General features: G+C 44.8%; 1 long non-coding RNA gene across 1 annotated transcript; it reads right to left on the bottom strand.

Moving 5' to 3' along the window:
* Nucleotides 1-1238: 1238 nt before the first annotated feature.
* Nucleotides 1239-3555, bottom strand: LOC310694115. Its single transcript, XR_014519549.1, has 2 exons — nucleotides 2447-3555; nucleotides 1239-1954 (listed from the first exon to the last, which is right to left on the bottom strand). It is a non-coding gene; the product is annotated as an uncharacterized lncRNA (long non-coding RNA).
* Nucleotides 3556-16951: the final 13396 nt, after the last annotated feature.

Here is a 16951-nt window from a genome sequence, read left to right as displayed (position 1 = left end):
ATATATTTGTGTCCTTCCCTTCTTGTACACAAATCCTTTCTTTGGATGGGACCATTTTAAGTTGTGTATACCATATGTTGTTGATTGTTAAGATTTAATACTACAAAAATATTAAATAAATATCTGACCATTGATAGGCCAATGCCTTCAGTGGTCGCATATTCCATGCTACTGTTCATCTTCATGTTTGGTTGAAATCTCTTGTAATATTAACTTTTTGCTTCAACTCCCATCATCCCTTGGCCAAACTAGATGAACTTGATGCTACTTGGAATGCAACAACTTCATGGCAGCCACAAGTTTCACATCCTTTCTCCAGCAACAGAAATCAAATATGTTCCGTCATCCATGCCACATCCCTTATGATATTTAGCAATGGAAGGTATATGGCCTCATAATGACCTCTTCCTTCCTCACCCCCTTTCCCTTTTATGCTCTGCTTTTTCAGTTGCAAAGCTAAACTTCAGTGTTTCATTTTGTTTTCATTTCTGATTTTTTGCAACATGTTCTAGGAGCCCTGCTAAAAACACTGTGGAGAAAGAAATGCCTGGCATCTCAAGGTAAGGCAGGAAAGGGGCCCTGCTGAAAATGAGGAGAGCCCCCAGCACCAGTCCGTGTGGATCAGGAATAGGGTGGGGTTATCAGTGAGCCTCCAGGTGTTGCTGGACTCCAACACCCATCAGGCCCAGCTGGCACAGGCTATGGCCAGGAAGGATGGGAGTTGTAGTCCAGCAACTCTGGGAGGACCATCGATAGTCCACGTCCCTCCTGTAGACATGACTGAACTAGATGGAGGATTGCTCTGACTCCATACGAAAGGAGTCTTCCTTAATAGCCAAAGTGCCCGTAGGAAATGAGAAAGAAGATGAGGAAGGAGAGGCAGGTCTGGGTTCAAAAAAGGAAGCGGAGAATGAAGTTTGGAAAGGAAGAGGCAGCAAAAGCATGGAGTTCTCTCACTTAGCAAGGTCTCAAGAGAAGTACTCAAGTGAAGGTGAGAGGAGCTGTTGTTAGAATCATGGGCAGCGAGTCCTTTTATATGATTCTCTTGGAATTTGATTGATCTGACGTGACTCCCGCTAATTGATTTAAGGTCCTCAATTAGCAATTTATGGCCGCCCGGCACACTTCCGCTCCGCAGCTCTCAGTCACGTCTCAGCAGAGTTTCACACAGCGGTGTAAACTGTCACGTAGCTCGGCTCAGCTTCCAGACAAACACACACAGAGTCCAGGTTTGTCTCTTTCAGTCCTTTATTCCGATATTCCCCAGGATTCTCCTGGACTCACCGCAGCCATGACAAACTGCAACCTCTCCCCTCAGAGACCGAGAGGAACAGAACAGAACTCCTCCCAAGCTCCTCCCAGCTTCCAAAGCTGACGTCAGAATGCTGAGGCATCATGGGAACAACTTAACCCGTTAAGTTCCAGCCCCAACACCCCCTCTTGCCGAACCATTCTGACAAGACCTTTTTGAGTTCAACACCTTTCCCTTTGCCTTGTGCTCCTTCCCGGCATCTTTCCCAGGCACCTGTTGAACCCCTTCAACATTCCCAGAATCACACTGTGCGACACTTTCCCACGCACCCGTGACCTGAAACCCCTCTGACCCACTTGGGCCAGCAGTTGTGTCTTCTCCGTCAGACTTTTCCCCCTCTGACTTGACAACCCGTCCGTGAGCTTTCTCCATTACGCTTACCGGAGATGAAGCCTCACACCTGGACATTCCTTTCACAACCCTTGGAGATGCCCAAACCTGCCCTGACCCCTGACCCTGGACCTGGTCCCCATCACCGGGTTCTGAACCCTGATCCTGGACCTGGTCCCCATCACCGGGATCAGCCTCTGCCTCCCTCTCCTCCTTTTGAGGAGACTTTGCACCCGTCACCTGGTGACGTATTCCCTTTTCCTTGAAAAATTCCTCCAGAGCAGACCCAGTAAACTGTGACCCTCGGTCGCTCTTGAACCCTTGCACCCTGGTGGAGAAACTTCGTTCCACCTCCGCAACCCAATCCTGGATCAGTTGCGCCACCTCCCCCTGTGATTTGAGAGAGAAACACCAGCCAACCTGGCTGTGGTCATCTGTCAGCGACAGCACATACCTGGCCCCACCCAGACTCTCACACCTCATGGGTCCTGACAGATCTGTGTGAACAAGCCCAAAGGGCTCTTTGGCTACCCTCCCAAACCCGGGGAAACCAAGTACCTTTGCACCTTTGCATGCCCTGCACCCTTGGGACCTCCTCCCACATTTTGTGATTTTACACCCTTTTGTGCACCTGTGCAACTTTTGCACATGACTGGGAACCTTAGCACACTGCACCTGTGCTTTTCCAGCATTCCCACCACCCTCCAGAGGTGTCTCCAGAACAAAGAAATTGTTCTCCCTCTGCATGTTGACCAGTTGTCTCCCTCCTCTGAAAATGGAACAGGTGTCATTTTCAAAGCAAACATTGTATCCCTGCTTCGTTAGAGCTGATACAGATAAAAGACAACAATTCAGTCCCGGCACAACGTAGACCTCTAGCTCCTCCTGTAAAGGAGAGAAAAACACGTTAGCCACATCACAGACTGATTTTCGTGTTCCGTCTGCTAACATCACAGTCATTCCACTTGAAACAGCCCTGCAGTTCCGCATTTCGCCAGCAGGTTCGCTTATCAGGTGACGACTGACAGTAGTATCCAAAACCCAGCACGTCACCGTGTCCTGGCTGGAGTTGTTCTTCACAGTTGCCATAGAAGCAGTGATAAGAAAACAACCCTCCCCAGTGTCTGAGCCACGTCCTTCCCTTGCGTTCCCACGCTGGCCTCCTCTTCCAGACTGGTTACCATGGAAACCCGCCTGTGTCCCATGAGAAGTGTCCTTGGCAACATCCTGCCTCGGCTCTCTGCTCCGGTGGGGGCAACTGCCATGCAGATGTTGAACTCCAGTGGAAAAACACTGCCCGGGGCTCCTCCCAGCTGGCCTCCTTCTCCTTCTTCCGGAAAAGCACTCCTTGCCAGCTTTGCCCCCTCTGAACCGCCATCTCATTCCAGCAGGCTTCTTAAACTTGCCTTTGGAATTCGCCCCCCCGACCTGCTCACTAGCGCTCCTTGAGGCTAAATCATCAGGAACAGGGGCTCCAGCCATCTCTAGGCTTTCAGCTTCCACCTGCCCTTGGCCTCCTGCTGAGTCTTCACACAGACGTTTCAGCACTCTCCAGGCCTCACGCACAGATTCAACGCTTTCCAGGTGATGTTGCAAATTAGCATGAACACCTGCTCTCAACATGCAGACCTCAGCTCTCATAGCTTTCTCCCTCTGCATTTTCTCCTCCAGAGAAGCAGATTGCGACTTCCCTGCATCTCTGTCCACCAGTTGCACTGGTTCCCTCTGGGAAATGTCCCAAACTTCCGTGGCCAAAAACCACGCTCTCACCCTTTTTGCCCAGGTATTCCACGCTTGGGCGGTGAGTTCCTCAAGCTGTTCAAACGGAGCTTGAAACACCTCCTGGCCATCTGCCATCTTCCCCCGGGGCCCAGCGTACTCACGTAAACAAACAGCCGCTCTCCAGCTCCCGGTCTAGCAGATCAGCTGCCTCTCTCAACTTCAGGCAGGACTCCAAGCTGGCTTCAGCATCGTCGTCAGCTTGCCTTCAAACGTTAGGCACAGCTCCAAGCTCTCTGCAGCCTCCAGCACAGCGTCTTTCAGCTTGCTTGCCTCAGATTCCGGCCTCCCGTTCTCCTGCCGTGCTTCTCTGCTCTGCACCGCAGATCAAAGCTTTTGGCAGCCTCCCGTGACAGTTTTACGATCGGTGATTTAGGTTACCCATAACCTCTTGGAATTTGATTGATCTGACGTGACTCCCGCTAATTGATTTAAGGTCCTCAATTAGCAATTTATGGCCGCCCGGCACACTTCCGCTCCGCAGCTCTCAGTCACGTCTCAGCAGAGTTTCACACAGCGGTGTAAACTGTCACGTAGCTCGGCTCAGCTTCCAGACAAACACACACAGAGTCCAGGTTTGTCTCTTTCAGTCCTTTATTCCGATATTCCCCAGGATTCTCCTGGACTCACCGCAGCCATGACAAACTGCAACCTCTCCCCTCAGAGACCGAGAGGAACAGAACAGAACTCCTCCCAAGCTCCTCCCAGCTTCCAAAGCTGACGTCAGAATGCTGAGGCATCATGGGAACAACTTAACCCGTTAAGTTCCAGCCCCAACAGATTCTAGGACCGCAAGTCCCTCCCTTGTAGACAACAACTGCCTTCAGGTGTCCTACCTTCCCTGACTAATTGTTGGACATGGACATCATCCTGAGCCTCCCTGTATTATTATTATTCTTTTTCTTCTCCTCTGCACCCCCCCCCAAATGTGTCACTTAAACCAATGTGTTACAAGGCCTTTTGGGAGATATTCTGCACACATACATTGTCACTTGAGTTTATAGCCCTCTGTTGACAAGGGGCTGTGGTTTATGCTTTGACTCTGTTCTCGTTCTTTGAATTAAAAGCTTAGAATTGATTTTTTTTTTTTAAGTAAAAGTCACTTCTGGAAACCTAGTCCTATCTGGTTTAGTGTTCTTATTCATGTTAGTAGCTTCCAGAAAAATAAAAATAAATCTGTAACCCTGTTAAGCTGGAAAATCTCTGAAGTTCTACATTGTAATCTTCCCATTGTTTTCATGGCTGAGTGGGGATCAGAACCCTGGGCTCCCACTATGCCACAACTGGCTTTCAGCTACATCACGCTGGTTTTTCATGGTGGAATCACTGAAGAACAGAAGCATGCACACACACAAAAAAACCCACCTGTTGTGCAAATACATTTTGAATAAATGAGATCCTCATATGTTTCCATCCTGTCCACTGGCTGAATGAGTAGAATCTCACCCCCTAAAGCACAGTATACTCTGTGGGGTTTCTCACACTGATTCCACCAATCTCCACAGATGGGACATAGGTGGAATAGAAACCTATGCTACTGTCCCAGATTAGTTCTGGAAGAGCATCAATGCGTGGCAGGGGGACATATCAGCACTTGTACTGAGGCTGCCCAACAATATATATATATATTTATAGCAGGGGTATTTTTCAGATATTTCTGATATTATAGATGAAGAAATTTATTTTAGCTCACAGTTTTTTTGACTTTCACATTTGGAAGAGTTCATAATTTAATTAGGAGAAAAGAACTCCTGGTAATTTTGCTTGTTTCTGAGAGACTTTCTATTGCCCAAACATGGTGGAATCTACAAGGTTTGGGAGGAGACTCATAGTATAAAAATGTATGGAGGTTGGCTATAGCTTTGAAAATAACCCACAATACAATGGTAGTGACAGGAAAGGAGGAAAAGGATGCCTCTTATCTCATGTAGTGTCTGGTTATTTACCAGATGGAGGGAGACACCATTCCTGTTAGGGATGACTCCCCTATGGGAAACAGACAGGGTCTTCAACTTGCAATGTCCTCTCCAGAGGGGAGGAATCACCCCATCTCTCCACAACAACCCTGCCTGCTGCAAAGGTGGTTGTGTCTTCATGTCTTTCTCTTTGTGTAAAGAGAAACACTTGAGTGCTTGCTTAAGTTGCGGCGTTTTCCACTTTGTCCTGTCCTCACCTTCATCCTGTTTGCTAGATCATCATTCTGATCATCTTTGTTTTACTGTGTTTTCCAGTTGTCTTCCTCCCAACTTCTTCATTCTCTTCATGCTTCTCCCCTACCCTGTGTTGTCTGGGGAAGGAAGAGTCTGGGGGCAGCTGGATTCTGACCCGATTGCTGGGCAGGCACAGGAGAAGTCCACAGAAGCAACTGGGCCAGGAGCTGGCGTTTCCCTCCTATTTCATAAAATGTCGTGAATGCCATTCTGTTGGAATAACTCAGTGTTTCTTCCGGAGGCCTGCATATAAGAAAGGCTTACAAAATATTTAATCAGTTTCATTGCCAGCAATCTCAGTGTTGTGACTTTGTATACTTCTGTATTTTTCAATTGGGGAAAATGACCCTATTGTGTATGGAAGATTTCATGCAGACTTTGCAAAATAACATAAGATAAAATGAATACTTATGTGGTAGCTGCTCATATAGGGGAGGGATGGGTGTTATAATTATGCTCAGTTGTCTTTTCTTATTGCTCTATGGAAACAGCAAGTGTTGGGGTTCATCACTGAGTCACAAGTGATTTGAACAAGACATATTGACAGTTGTTTTTTAAGGGGGAGCGGGCTTCTGTAGCCACCCTTCAATCAAATCTCTTTGGTTTCACTTTTCCCAGGACAATATTGAGTTTTGATCAAAATCTGGGAGTCATGCAGCTATAAAAACTTCCATCGCAGCTAATTGCCCACAAAACCCCTTTTTTAAAACATTAGTTTTCCTTTATTACTCACAAGTATATCTTTACATCGTAACTTTACATCTTGCGATTATACATATTCTTGTTTTCAAAGTAAGTTCATAATTGTGATTATCACAGATTGGCAAACATTGCTGTACACAAAGAAGAAGAAATAAGAAAACAAAGATGTAATTTTGAAATCATAATATTCCTCATAAATAAGTGACGTCCCCTCTCTTCCGTTTTGTACTAATATCCCTCTTGACTAAACTAAACTTTGTGGGAGGGGACCTCTCTTCTTGGAATTTGTAATTGTGCTTTTGACTTCAGAGGTTAATACAGTGGTACCTCGGGTTACAGACGCTTCAGGTTACAGATGCCTCGGGTTACAGACTCTTCAGGTTACAGATGCCTCAGGTTACAGACGCTGCTAACCCAGAAATAGTACCTCAGGTTAAGAACTTTACTTCAGGATGAGAACAGAAATCATGCTCCGGCAGCAGCAGGAGGCCCCATTAGCTAAAGTGGTACCTCAGGTTAAGAACAGTTTCAGGCTAAGAACAGACCTCCAGAACAAATTAAGTTCTTAACCCAAGGCACCACTGTAGTTTGGACTTATGTTTGGGTTGGGAATGGTGCATAATATATTATTGTCGGGCTGCCTAGAATTGTTACCACCTTGAGTTTCTGCCGGTAATTATTTGTCTCAAACTGGTACTGTTTTAAAGGAATAGTTGAAGAGTAATTGCTGCAATCTAAAAAGGGTGACGGATTTTGAGTAGTTTCAGTGGATAAAATGAAAACTGATTTATAAGAAATATTATAAATATTATAAATAAAAAGATAATGGACAAATATAGTCAAGAAGTTTATTAGTACAAAGTGGAAGAGACGGGACGTCACTTATTTATGAGGAATATTATGATTTCAAAATTACATCTTTTTCTCTCTCTTTTCTTCTTCTTTGTGTACAGCAATGTTTGCCATTCTATGATAATAACAATTATGAACTTAGTTTGAAAACAAGAATATGTTAAAATTAGCCTAAAATGTGGGACATTTTATGGTGAAATTTATCTTTGAAGAGTCAAATACCCCACCACAAAAAAGAGTTATGTTTCTCAGGGATATGGATTTAAGTTGGGTGTTGGTGCTGGAGTGAGGGACAAGCATTAAAGGAACCCACAGAGAACAGGTGCTTTGCTAAAGCTAAGTTTAATGCATAAGAGGAAGACGGAGAACATTTTCATTTCAGAAACCAAGGAAGAATTGCCTTCCAGGCATTGCAGTAAGGTATTTCAAACATTGATCTTGATGACAGTGATAATAACTACACATTTAGAATTGTATTATGTTTCTATGGCATTCAAATGCAATACAAGTTGGATGCATTCAAACATTTGCCCCTCAACTGGAGATACATTCCACAGCAAAAGCAAAGAAGAAGAAGAAGAAGAAGAAGAAGAAGAAGAAGAAGAAGAAGAAGAAGAAGAAGAAGAAGAAGAAGAAGAAATGCATAGAGAATAGAAGTTGGGATCAACACATCCTAGGAAGCAGCTGCACATTTGTAAGGCAAACATGGATGAGCCGAGCATCTGGGAATCCTGTAAACTTGGTGGTTGAACTGGGGACACTTGGAACTTCTGGCAACAAGGCCCATGAGATAATCAGTCGTGAAGCCATGCCGAGTTCGTCAGTTGCCGGTGAGGGCATTCTGCTGGTCTGAGCTCTCTCTTTAATTAGCAGAAATAGCGTCTAGAGCAGCCGTATCCCTCCCACACGAATTGGCTCACACGTGGCAGCGAGTACTGCTCCTGGGATAATCACAGTAACTGGAGATGGCTGGATGAATATTTCCGTTGGTGGTAACCGATTGATGCGATCAACACTGGCAGCAGGATCTATAGCGAGGCTACTTGATGACACTCCACCACCACTTGAACCCCCATAGACTCCAAGGGAGCCAAAGCCCCCCAAGACTCCTAAGCCCCCACTTCCCCCAAAGCCTCCAAAGCCCTCAATTCCCTCAAAACCCCCAAAGCCACAACTTGATTTCAGCGAGCCCAGACAGCCAGCTGGGTAGGAGCAGGAGGAATTGTAGCCACAGGTCATTTTGGAGTGATGGGTATTGGATCTGAAATGATGATGAGCAAACGTTCATCCAATTTATTCATGATTCACACATCCGATTTATAACAAAACAACAACCATAACGACAAGCCCTACCACCGCCAATGAAGAAGAAAGAGAGGAAGAAGAGGAGATTATAACACAATATGCAAGTCTATTAAAAATATCCCCTATCATTAAAAAATCCCAAGCCAGCAATAGTGCAGCAGTCTAGCATCGGAGGCCTCTTGGTGGTGTCACCAACGGGTTTGTCTCCCTTGCGACCTCATGAGATGGTCTTCCTCCAGGCAGCTGCCTGCTTTTGGAACACGTGCCCCACTGAAGTGTCTATCATCCTTATGATTAACTTTGAGAAAAGATCTAAAAGCATTCTTGTTTACCCTTGTCTGTTCCTGCGAACCCTGAAATTATTACATTTTCTTGCTTTTCTTTTAGGTTTCTAGGAGTTGAAGGTTGTCCAGACCCCTCAGAATAAACTGTGAAGGGTTTGAGAGCACAGGAAACTCAAAGAAATGTAAGGTATTAATTCTATTATATATTTGTGTCCTTCTCTTTCTCGTACACAAACCCTTTCTCTTGACGGGACCATTTTATGTTGTGTACACCATATGTTGCTGATTGTTAAGATTTAATAATATAAAAATATTAAATAAATATCTGACCATTGATAGGCCAATGCCTTCAGTGGTTGCATACTTCATGCTAATGTTCATCTTCATGTTTGGTTGGAATCTCATAATACTCAAAATATCCAGTTTCTTGTAATAGTAACATTTTGCTTGAACTCCCATCATCCCTTGGCCAAACTAGATGAGCTTGATGCTATTTGGAATGCAACAACTTCATGGCAGCCACAGGTTCCCCACCCTTTCTCCAGCAACAGAAAGCAGATATGTTCCGTCATCTATGCCACAGCCCTTACGATATTTGGCCATGGAAGGTATGTGGCTTCATAATCAACTCTCCCTTCCTCAACCCCTTTCCCTTTTATGCTGTGTCTTTTCAGTTGCAAAGCTAAACTTGCACCAAGAAGCTACCCCTTCAGTGTTTAATTTTGTTTTCATTTCTGATTTTTTGCATCATGTTCTAGGAGCCCTGCCAAATACACTTTGGAGAAAGAAATGCCTGGCATCTCAAGGTAAGGCAGGAAAGGGGCCCTGCGGAAAATGAGGAGAGCCCCCAGCACCAGTCCATGTGGACCAGGAATAGGGTGGGGTATCTGTGAGCCTCCAGGTGTTGCTGGACTCCAACACCCATCAGGCCCAGCTGGAACAGGCAATGGCCAGGAAGGATGGGAGTTGTAGTCCAGCAACTCTGGGAGGACCATTGACATTTCATGTCCCTCCTGTAGACAGGACTGAATTACATGGAGGATTGTTCTGACTCCATATGAAAGGAGTCTTCCTACATAGCCAAAGTGCCCGTAGGAAATGAGAAGATGATGAGCAAGGAGAGGCAGGTCTGGGTTCAAAGAAGGAGACAGAGAGAGTGAAGTTTGGAAAGGAAGAGGCAGCAAAAGGCATGGGGTTCTCTCACTTACCAAGGTCTCACGAGAAGTACTCAGGTGAAGGTGAGGGAAGCTCTTGTTCGAATCGTGGGCAGCAAGTCCTTTTATACGATTCCAGGACCACAAGTCCCTCCCTTGAAGATGAAAACTGTCTTCAAGTGTCCTACCCTCCCTGACTAATTGTTGGACGTGGACTTCATCCAGCCATTCCTGAGCCGCCCTGTGTTCATTAGCATGTGTTTTATCCAATTCCATTCCCCTTTCATTATCCTCCTATTTACTCCTTTTGATGACTAATTATGATATGTTTTTCAACAGGTGTTTCCCCTGCTTCCTAAGGAATGTGTGCCTGTCAGGGTTACAAGCCCCCAGTCCACTCAGTTCTAGAGACTGGTGTAAAGCCCATCTTCCCAGGCATGGGTGGTTCCATCTAGTTCATAGAAGACCTTTTAAACTTCCCTTTAAAAAAAGTCTTTGAAATTGAATTCTCTCTGGGTTTCTTCCAACCGAATATTAAAAACAGTACAGCATCAGACATTAAAAACTTCCCTAAACAGGGCTGCCTTTAGTTGTCTTTTAAAAGTAAAATAGGTTTTGTTTTGGTTTTTTTTGCCTTGACATCTGCTGGGAGGGCGTTCCACAGGGCGGGCGCCACTACTGAGAAAGCTCTCTGCCTGGTTCCCTGTAACATCACTTCTCGCAGCAAAGGAACCACAAGAAGACCCTCGGTGCTGGACCTCAGTGTCCGGGCTGGATGATGGGGGTGGAGACACTCCTTCAGGTATACAGGACCGAGGCCGTTTAGGGCTTTAAAGGTCACCACCAACACTTTAGATTGTGCTTGGAAACGTACTAGGAGCCACTGAAGATCTTTCAGGACTGGTGTTATATGATCTCGGCGGCCGCTCCCAGTCACCAGTCTAGCTGCCGCATTCTGGATTAATTGCAGTTTCCGAGTCACCTTCAAAGGTAGCCCCACATAGAGCGCATTGCAGTAGTCCAAGCGGAAGATAACTAGAGCATGCACCACTCTGGCAAGACAGTCTGCAGACAGGTAGGTTCTCAACCTGCATACTTGATGGAGCTGGTAAACAGCTGCCCTACCACAGAATTAACCAGCGCCTCCATGGACAGCTGTGAGTCCAAAATGACTCCCAGGCTGCGCACCTGGTCCTTCAGGGGCACAGTTACCCCATTCAGGACCAGGGAGTCCTCCACACCAGCCCGCCCCCTGTCCCCCAAGAACAGTACTTCTGTCTTGTCAGGATTCAACCTCAATCCATTAGCTGCCATCCATCCTCCAACCGTCTCCAGACACTCACACAGGACCTTCACCGCCTTTACCGGTTCTGATTTTAAAGAGAGGGAGAGCTGAGTATCATCTGCATATTGATGAACACCCAGCCCAAACCCCCTGGTGATCTCTCCCAGCGGCTGCATGTAGATGTTATGTGTAATCCCCATCTTTCCAGTCTGGAGCAGTTTTATCTGTTTCTTTTAGAAGCCGTTTTAAGTTTCCCTACATATGTTTGCTTTAAACAAAGCCCTCTAAATTGAATTTCTGGGGACATCAGCCTCAAAGGGAGCTTCCCTGTGCAGTCTGGCCATTGGTCCATCTAGCTCGGTATTATCCTCCCCTTTCCCCCCTCCTTGTAATTTCTGAATTTGATCATTGTGCTTTGCAGAACTTTCATTGGTTTTATTAATAAATATATCCTTTCCACCTTCATGACACTTCATTGTGAGTGGCGGGGGGGGGCGTGTTTGACAAATACCTACAAAGAATAATAACAGAACACTGAATGACTTACGGCATGGAAATATGGCAAAATGAGCTTGCACATGAGAAAATGAGAACCTGAACCTGAAATTCTTTGTTCATCCTTTCATACAAAATTGCAAGAGAAGCAATTTCTGTACCCATCCTCACATCCAAAAGAGAGAAGAAGAAGAAGAGGAGGAGGAGGAGGAGGAGTTTGGATTTGATATCCCGCTTTTTCACTACCCGAAGGAGTCTCAAAGAGGCTAACATTCTCCTTTCCCTTCCTCCCCCAAAACAAACACTTTGCGAGGTGAGTGGGGCTGAGAGACTTCAGAGAAGTGTGGCTGGCCCAAGGTCACTCAGCAGCTGCATGTGGAGGAGCGGAGACGCGAACCCAGTTCACCAGATTACGAGTCAACCGCTCTTAACCACTACACCACAGAGAGAGATGGGAGTAGGATGAACCCATTGCTTCTTTTCCCCAATAACAACTAGTGGCTGTGTCCCTGCTCTCACCTGAAGGAGAGACGCCAATCATGTTTGCACAAGCTACAAACATGGATCAGAATAGGGCTGAGATGGCATTCACCAAACATGCCAAAATCTATAATGACGCATCAATTACGGCAACTCAGAACCAATGCTGATGAAAGCAGCAATACACCAAGCATGAAAGAGCAGCATCACAAACCAATTAGCAGGAACAGGGTGAATTTCCAAAATGAGCTGCTGCTGCCATCTCAAGCTGAACCACAACTGCAAATGAAAAACAACCCTTTTCCAATATAGCATATGAAATACCCTCAGATAATATGAATGTGTAATCATTTTGGCCAGCATACATTTGGCAGTTTTGGTTTTTCAGCACTGACTCAGCACCTCAAAGCTCCTAAGTGGCTGTAACACCCATCCCTTCCCTATATCAACATCTTTTTCGTAATCATTTATTTCTCTTTTATCCTATGTTATTTTGTAAAGGTTGCATGAAAGTTTCCATCCTCAGTAGGGTCATTTCACCCAAATGAAAAATACAGAAGTATACACAGTCACAACATCGAGATTGCTGGCAATGAAACTGATTTAATATTTTGTCAGCATTTTTCATATGCAAGCCTCCTGGAGAAATGCTGGTTGACACGGAAATTGCTCTCCCAAGGTATAGCTCCACTGATTCTTTGTCATTGGTTCCAGTCTGGCTGGCAGATAGTGGTCCTGAACTCTCTGCAGAAATTGGACCTTGCTCCTCAAGCCATCTTAAACTTGGGATTGGATCAAGCAGGCAAATAATCATGGACATAGAGAGACAACAGGACTGCTTGAGGTCCCCTGTTTACATAATTGCAGAACACGAGAGATATTGCTGTCCCGGCAGCACACCTCCCTTTCCTCATATCCAGAAATGCAAGAAGGGCTTTCAGATTGCTGGTAATGAAACTGATTACATATTTTGTAGGCTTTTTATTTATGCAGGCATCTTGGAGAAATGCTGAGTTGTTGCAACAGAATTCTACCTTTTAAAGAAATGGGAGAAAAAAAGTAAGCTCCTCGCCTTGTCACTTCTGTGGACTTCTCCTGTGCCTGCCCAGCACTGGGGTCAGAATCCATCTGCCCCCTAGACTCTTCCTTCCCCAGACAACACAGGGGAGGGGAGAAGCATGATCTAGCAAATAGGATGAAGGAGAGGACTGGACAAAGTGGAAAACCTCACAACACCAGCACTCAAGCAAGGGTTTCTCTTTACACACAGAGAGAGATAAAGACACAACCATCTTTGCAGCAGGCAGGATTGGTCTGGAGAGACGGGGTGATTCCTCCCTTCTGCAGAGAATGTTGCAAATAACCAGACACTACATGACATAAAAGGCATCCTTTCCCTCCTTTTCTGGGTGGAGGTTTTGCCAAGTTACAATCTGAAATATCTGGAGGGCTGCAGACTGGGGATATCTGAATTAAGCAAAGGTATAGACAACGAGTTGATGGGCTGTATTGATCCTGCATATTTATTACAATGAGAGTAAAAGAGACCAGGAGACCAATAGTTGCAGGGCAACTTCCAAAAGCTCCACCCAGAAAAGCCAATTATTTGGGGGTGAAAGAAATTATAGTGCAAAGAACCCTAAGGCATCTTGAGTAATTATTGAGAGGATTAATAATAGTAGGACAATTTGTTGGGTCTAATTCTATGATTCTATGATTCTAATCCAAATAGAACAGAGGGAGACTTCGTTATGCATGAAGCTTCCATGGGCTTTCAAGCTAATCTTGCTTCTCTCTCTCTCTCCTTCTCTTTCTGTGTCTCTGTGATTTTGGACTCAGCACACTAATAGATATGCTGAGACACAAGAGCCTTGGTCAGGTGGGATGGCCTGCCTGCAGATGAACAGAGGTGTTTAATTCACATTTTCAGGTGTGAGATGTGTTGATCAAGGAGATGAATAAATTCATTTTCTCTCAATTTTGGAATACCTGTGGGTTGTTTTTTTTAACAATTCCAGCTAACCATATTTTGGTTGTGTATACAGTAAATTGAGTAGGTGCTAAAGGATCAAATAAAACATTCCTAATCTCTTGAGTGACTAATAAGCATAATAAGCCTTTACAAGGAATTAACACATTTTATGCCCTGGAGCTGTGGAAATGTGTGGTCTTCATTTTCATCTCAAATACCATATTTCATTTCAAATTTCCTGGGATTTCTCTAGTACAGATTTATAATCCTAATGCCTATCATGAGAAATTTGTATGCCATGAAATTAAATCATCTGGATTTGAAGTGGGCCAAAGAGATGAATATCTCAGCAGCTGAGCAAAGTAGTTTTTGCAAAATGGCCATTCTGCAACATGTCCTGCATTCTCAGGGATGGGGAAAAGGTTCAGTTCAGGCAAGAGGAGGAAGGGGACAAAAGTAGAATAAACTAATTCTGTGTGCGATTGGCTCTGGTCTCACAGCCCTAATTTCATTGGATCAGTGTTGGAGGGTGTGGTATTCTATCCATTAAGACACAGATAGGGATGAAACCTCAATTCACTGGAATCTCCAAAGGGGGAAATTCTTATTCCCCAGAAGGAGACAAGAAAGCCCACCAAATTACATAACATCCCCACATGCTCCTAGGTATCCATAGTAGCAAACTTAGAGCCATGTGCAAATTTATGTCCCCTCCAGACCTTCCATGGCAATTAAGCATAATAAGCTTCTACAAAGATTTATCACATTTTATGCCCCAGAGGTGTGGGAAGTTGTGGTGTCAATTTTCATCTCAAATGCAAATTTCCTTGGATTTCTGTAATAAAGATTTATAATCCTACCACTTAGGAGAAATTTGTATGTCGTGAAACTAAATCATCTGTTATTGAAGTGGGCCAAAGAGACTAATACTTCAGGAACTGAGCAAACTCATTTTCAAAATGGTCATTCTGCAAAATGCCTGCATTTTTAGGAATGGGGGAGATGTTCAATTCAGGAAGAAGGAGGATGGGGACAAAAGTAGAATGAGCTGACCACAACGCCATCACACCCGGAAGTGGAATGCCTTTTACCTCGCCTTTGTCATCTCCCCTGAATAAAATATTTGAGGGGGCTGCCACCCCAAACTGATGGACGTCACCATTCAATTAGTGTGCGTGCTGTCACAGCTTAAATTTAGCCGCTGTTTCTTTAATACAAAAGGAACTGTGTCAGCATGAGTCAGCGGTCAACAATATATCAGCAAAGACTGCATGACTCATGCAACCTTTCACCTACAAATACCTATATATATATAAATGCCTATATATATATATATATATATATATATATATATATATATATATATATATATGGTTGTGGGTTGGTTGGTTGGTTGGATGTATGGATGGTAGAGAGTTGGTTGAGTTTGGTGTGTGTAAAAGCTGTCGGTCGTGCTTGGAGAAGATGACTTTGTAAGAATAAAAGCAGCTATACTCTGCAAGAATACTCTTTCTCAAAGACTCTTTTGTGCCAACTAGGGTCCGAGGACTAGGCAAAGGAGTAAAAAGGAGGTCAGAACCTTTTCTTTTTCAAACACTGACAATTGCAACATGTTATGTGAACGATTATGTGGGGCAGAGCTTACCTCCCCCCAAAATATTTTATTCAACTTGGCAGCATGCCCACAAAATTCCCACACAACGCTGAGCTATTTGTAATGGTTTTTTTTCTTCCCAACCTCCCACATTTTCTGGCACAATTTTTATTTGAAGAGTAAAATGCCCCACCCACAAAAAAGGGTTATGTTTCTCAGGGATATGGATCAGAGTTGGGTGTTGGCGCTGGAGTGAGGGGCAAGCATTAATGAAACCCAAAGAGAACAGGTGCTATGCTGAAGCTAAGTTTAATGCATAAGAGGAAGACAGAACATGTTCATTCCAGAAACAAAGGAAGAATTGCCTTCCAGGCATTGCAGTAAGGTAATTCAAACATTGATCTTGATGACACTGATAATATGAACAGATTAGGAGTTGTATTGTGTTTCTATGGCATTCAAGCGCAATACAAGTTGAATGCATTCAAACATTTGTGCCTCAACTGGAGATACATTCCACAGCAAAAGCGAAGAAGAAGACAAAGAAGAAGAAGAAGAAGAAGAAGAAGAAGAAGAAGAAGAAGAAGAAGAAGAAGAAGAAATGCAAAGTGAATAGAAGTTGGGATCAACACATCCTAGAAAGCAGCTGCACATTTGTAAGGCAAGCATGGATGAGCCAAACATCTGGGAATCCTGTAAACTTGGTGGTTTAACTGGGGACGCTTTGCATTTCTGGCACCAAGGCCCATGAGATGATCAGTCGTGAAGCCATGCCGAGTTCGTCAGTTGCTGGTGAGGGCATCCTGCCGTTCTGTGTGCTCCCTTTAATAGCATGAATAGCATCCAGAGCAGCCGTATCCCTGGCCTCCTCCCACAGACGATGTGCCACCACAGGCAGTGTATCCTCCCACACGAAGTGGCTCACCTGAGGCACAGAGCATTGCTCCTGGGCTAATCACACAAAATGGAGGTGGCTGGATGCATACTTGCGATGGTGGTACCTGAGTCATGCAACCAACACTGGCAGCAGGATTTATAGCGAGGCTACTTGATGACACTCCACCACCACTTGAACCCCGAAAGCCACAACTTGGTTTCAGCGATCCCAGACCGCCAGCTGGGTAACAGCAGGAGGAATTGTAGCCACAGGTCATTTTGGAGTGATGGGTCCTGGATCTGAAATGATGATGAGCAAAC

This window comes from Podarcis liolepis (assembly GCF_965112155.1).
Source record: "Podarcis liolepis genome assembly, chromosome: 15".
NCBI classification, from domain to species: Eukaryota; Metazoa; Chordata; class Lepidosauria; order Squamata; family Lacertidae; genus Podarcis; species Podarcis liolepis.
The sequence above is the reverse complement of the archived record's forward strand: the minus strand, read 5'-3'. Positions and strand labels throughout refer to the sequence as shown.